General features: G+C 38.2%; 1 pseudogene; it reads left to right on the top strand.

The window, feature by feature from the left end:
• The first annotated feature begins 1,309 nt into the window (after positions 1-1,309).
• Positions 1,310-3,518, top strand: LOC119597274 (annotated as a pseudogene).
• Positions 3,519-5,696: the final 2,178 nt, after the last annotated feature.

The raw sequence follows: 5,696 nt of genomic DNA, 5'->3' as shown, positions 1-5,696 counted from the left end.
TAGGGAAGGATTCTGACTTCAGAAATTCGTCAGTGGCAAATAATATACTTTTAGCTGAGACAGTGAATCTGGATAATGTGAAGACCTTTCCACCTCAGGAAACTTAACGAGCTGATGATTCTCGATATCTGCTTCCTCTACAAAGAGCACCTCTGGTTTGAGTGCCACTTATAGAGGTTTGGCATTGAATCTCTCTCTCTCTCTTTTTTCTTTTTCTTTTTTTCTTTCTTTTTTTCTACGAGGGTACACCAGTCTGCTTCCTTTTTATTTGGTTTAGACGTTCCTTGTCTCATTAGTTTTTGACTGTAATTATTATTTATCATAACAGGTGTCATGATGCCGACGTCAGGTGGGGGAACACTGGACACGTGGTGATACGGCGATTTCATGCGGTTGGTGGAGGGGACATTGTGCCTTCTTGCTTGTCGTGTGTGTGTGTGTGTGTGTGTGTGTGTGTGTTATATATGCATGTGTATGTATATTATATATGTATACATATATGTTTGCATACACACACGCGCCCGCGCATATATACGTGTATATATATATATATATATATATATATATATATATATATATATATATATTTTGTGTGTGTGTGTGTGTGTGAGTGTTGTGTGTGTGCATATATATTATATATTATTTTAAAAAAAATAAAATATAATATATATAATATATATAATATAGATATTATATCTAATATATATATATATATATAAATATATAGCACACACACACAATGTCACACAATGTCACATCTGAACTTGACACTTTTACATCCTAACTAATAGCGCGTCAGACTTTCAACTCGAATAACTTATTGTCAACCGCAACAGTGTGCTTAGATCATGTTTCGAAATACACTCTGAATATAATATTGGCTGACAGCGAGCAGTTGTCAGTATTGACCTCACACACTTACAGGGTACCGTCACACTTACTGCTACTTGGCCAGGTCGTCAGTGCCCTAATCAGCCCCCCCCCTTCTTGGCCATCACTCCACAACCCCCCTTCCCTCTTTCACCTACCCCTCCCTCCTTTTTTCCCTTCCTTACCTCTCTTTCTCTCTTTTCTCTACCCCTACCCTTCCTTCTCCTCGCCCTCCTCCGTCCCTCTCCTTTCACCCCCGTCTCTCTCTCTCTCGCCCCTCCCTCCTTCCTTCCCTCCCCTACCTCTTATTCCCCCTTCCTTCCTGCGCCTCACTCTCCTCCTTCCCTCCCCTGCCCTTCCCTCCTTCCCTCACCCTTCATCTCACCTTCCCTCTCCCGCCCCTCCCTCCTTCCACCCCCCCCCCTTATCCCTCCCCATTTCTCTCTCCCCTTACCCCCTTCCCTCCCTCTTTCAATCACATCCCCTGCCAGTTACCTGCCTACTTGACGCTTATATGGGCATCGTTTCACCACGGGGCATGTGTATATAATGACCCGCGTGCCCGAGGGGAGTGGGCTGTCAGTACGTTGCCGAGGGCGCCGAAGGAGGGACTTTCTCGCCGAGGTAAGGGCCTTCGAAGGGCACTTACATGTGAAGTGGTGCACGGTGTTAAAGACTCGGGGTGAAGGGATTCTATCTGCCTATTTTGTTTGTTTTGATGGGCTTGTTTGATGCTTTTGTGATTATTAAAAACAGGTACATACACACGATTACGCTCACGCACGCACACGCATATACAGGACATTTGGCACACGCACACGGGACATGTGAACGTCCTTAGTATTATCTTTTTAACTGGGGGAGGGAGTTACCATCAGGGAATTCATTAATATAATCAGAACTGTTGCCATTGCAATACTTTACGTTATGGTTATAACAGTTAGCTTTAGCGTGGCTTAGGTTCTGTGTTACTCTAATTATTCGTAGAAAATAGGCATGAAGAGGAATATGATTATAGTTTCTTATACTGTTGCCGTTTTTACCGAGTGTGTGAATATTCCTCTTCATAATAATGTTATTAGTTATCGTTAGAATTAAATCCTGCTTACTGAAAAAAAATATTCATTTTCTAGTTCTGATCCATCATGTGTGACGACGACACCACTGCGCTTGTCTGTGACAATGGCTCTGGCCTCTGCAAGGCTGGCTTCGCCGGAGACGACGCCCCTCGTGCCGTCTTCCCCTCCATCGTTGGCCGCCCCCGTCATCAGGGTGTGATGGTCGGTATGGGTCAGAAGGACGCCTACGTCGGCGATGAGGCCCAGAGCAAAGTAGGTATCCTCACTCTCAAGTAACCCCATCGAGCACGAAATCCATCACCAACCTGGGACGACAGGATAAAATCTGGCATCACTCACTTTCTACACGAACTCGTGTTGCTCCTGAGGAATCTCCCTCCTCCTCACTGAGGCTTCTCCCCTCAAACCCCAAGGCCAACCGTGAGAAGAATGACTCAGATCATTTCGAGACCTTCAGCTGCCCGCGCCATGTATCGTCGCAATCCAGGCCGTGCTTTCCCCTCTACGCCTCAGGTCGTACCACCGTATCGTCCCTCGCTCCGGTGACGGTGTGTCCCACACTGTCCGCCACTTCTACGAAGGTTATCTCTTCCTCACGCCATCATGCGTCCCGCTTGGCCGGCCGTGACTTGACTGACACCTCATGAAGATCATGACTGAGCGTGGCTACTCTTCACCACCACGCCGAACGTGAAATCGTTCGTGAACGTAAGAGAGGCTTTGCTATGTCGCCCTTGCTTCGAGAGCGGATATGGCTCAGGGCAGCTGCATCAACCTCCCTGGACAAGTCCTACGAACTTCCCGACGGTCAAGTTATCACCATTGGTAATGAGCGTTTCCGATGCCCTGAGGCTCTCTTTCAGCCTTCCTTCCTTGGTATGGAATCTGCTGGAGTTCATGAAACCGTCTACCACTCCATCATGAAGTGCGACGTCGACATCAGGAAGGACCTGTATGCCAACACCGTCATGTCTGGAGGTACTACCATGTACCCTGGTATTGCTGACCGCATGCAGAAGGAAATCACAACTCTGGCTCCTTCCACCATCAAGATCAAGATCATTGCTCCTCCCGAGCGCAAATACTCCGTGTGGATCGGCGGCTCCATCCTGGCCTCTCTCTCCACCTTCCAGGCCATGTGGATCACAAAAGAGGAGTACGAGGAATCTGGTCCCGGAATCGTCCACCGCAAATGCTTCTAAATCCACCCAAGAAGAAAATTGCGCTACAGAAAATTCGTCCATTATGATCACACGAATCACTCTCATTGCCTTCCTGTGTCCATTTGGGTTTAAGTAAATTGATTCTTAATATCCATGGTTTAGGTCATCTGCTTTGATTTTTCATCATCTCATAACGTGATCACCACAAAATTGCATAATTCAACACCTTGGGTGTAATGGAGAGATTAGATATATCTAGTACCTGGTGTTTCTGTTCCTCAGGGATGGTCTTCATAAAATGCAATAAAGTTTATACTACCATTATCATCACGACTGTATAAACCTTTGTTAAATGAAGAAAGCATCTTATATGTGTATGTGTGACAAAAATAAAATCACAATAAGATGTAAAAGGATATGTAAGACCTGAATAACCACATAAAAAGAAATATGATATCAGACCAAATATTCTGCAAGATAAATATAACAGCCTTACAACTTATCTAGAAAAGAAATACATATAGATAGTGAATTGCAAACATACATTGCAATTGTGTCGAGTAACATGCATCTGGCAATGAGAATGTTGACAGTATTAAGCCTTCGAATGATATATGACACGTCTGCTATATATACAAGTATAAATGACCTTAAGGCACATGAGAAATGCCTTACTTATCCGAGAGTGGTAAGAGAAAAATCGAAAATAGATCCTTAGTAATAAAGAATAATAATAATTAATAAACAAATAAATAAAAATAAAACATTACAACTAATAAATCCTTGTTAAATTAATTATTGTCTTCATGAAAGATAAACTATATGTTGAACAGAATATGAGATATACAAACAAATATTGAAATAAGTATATACATGTGTGTGTGTGTGTGTGTGTGTGTGTGTGTGTGTACATGCATATATACATACATACATACGTGCACACACACACACACACACGCACACACACACACAACATATATATATATATAATATATATATATATTAGATATATATAATATATATATATATACCTATAGATGATACATATATATATATAAATAGTAATATTTACAATATATATAATATATATATATATATATATATATATATATATTATTTTACACACACCACAACCACACACACACACACACCACACACACAACACACACACATATCTATATATATATATATATATTTATATATTATAATATATATATATATGTGTGTGTGTGTCTGTGTGTGTGTGTATACGACGGCAGATCTGAGGAGTTTCGAGGGTTCGAGTCAACCGGCCGCGCCGTTGTTTCCCAGTTGGACCAGGAACTTTACCTTCGATTGCCTACCTAGCCACTGGTGGGCAAGCAGCCAGTCAGTGCTGGTCCCAAGTCGGATAACTAGAGAGAATGATTACCTAACAAATGTAACACCGGCACTCTCCGTGGAAAGGAACTGGGACCCTTACCACGTACTCCACTCCCAAGAGCATCACAACATGAAAAACTAACCCCAATTAATATCATGCTGTGCCCACGGCGGCTCAAACATGACCTACCGTTAAAAAAAAAAAAAGAAAAAAGAAAAGAAAAAAAAAACATATAGTATAATTATATATATATATCATTTTTAAAAAAAAAAATATAATGAACATTATTAAATAAAAATTGTTTTTATTAAAATTTAAAATTAAATTAAAATACTATATATATATATTATCTGTAGTATGTATGTATATATATATGTATGTTGTGTGTGTGTGTGTGTGTGTGTGTGTGTGTGTTGTGTGGTGTGCGGTTTGGTGTATGTATATTATATATATATCACCTTCACTATATATATATATATATATATATATATATATATATATATATAATATATATATTATACATATATATATATATGATATATATATATATATAATATAAATATAAAAAATCTACAAACAATTTAAACATTTGTGTGTGTGTGTGTGTGTGTGTGTGTGTGAGTGTGTGAGTGTGTGATTGTGTGTGTGTGTGTGTGCTTATATATACAATAATATCTTTATATATATATATATATAAAAAAATTTTTAATTAAATTTAAATTTTTTTATAAATTTATATTTATATCTATATATATATACATACATATATATATAATATATATAATATATATATATATATATATAATATATATATATCTGTGTGGTGTGTTGTGTGTGTATGTATGTAGTATATAACCCCGTATATATACCTATATGATATACTACTCCGTAATATGTGATATATATTATATATACATACATATATATTAGATAATATATATATATATATGTATATATATGTATGTGGATGTATATGCATTTATATATGTATATATGTATACTCCATATATCTATATCTATCTATCTATCTATCTATCTATCCATCTATCTATATCTATACATATACATGTATGTATGTATATTTGTGTGTATTTTATGTCTGTGCGTATATATATATATATATATATATATATATATATATATATATATATATATTATATATATACATATAATATATAATATATATATATATAAGAGAGAGAGAGAGAGAGAGAGAGAGAG

Source organism: Penaeus monodon, chromosome 39 (assembly GCF_015228065.2).
Source record: "Penaeus monodon isolate SGIC_2016 chromosome 39, NSTDA_Pmon_1, whole genome shotgun sequence".
Taxonomy (NCBI): domain Eukaryota; kingdom Metazoa; phylum Arthropoda; class Malacostraca; order Decapoda; family Penaeidae; genus Penaeus; species Penaeus monodon.
This window is presented reverse-complemented; position numbering and strand designations above follow the sequence as displayed.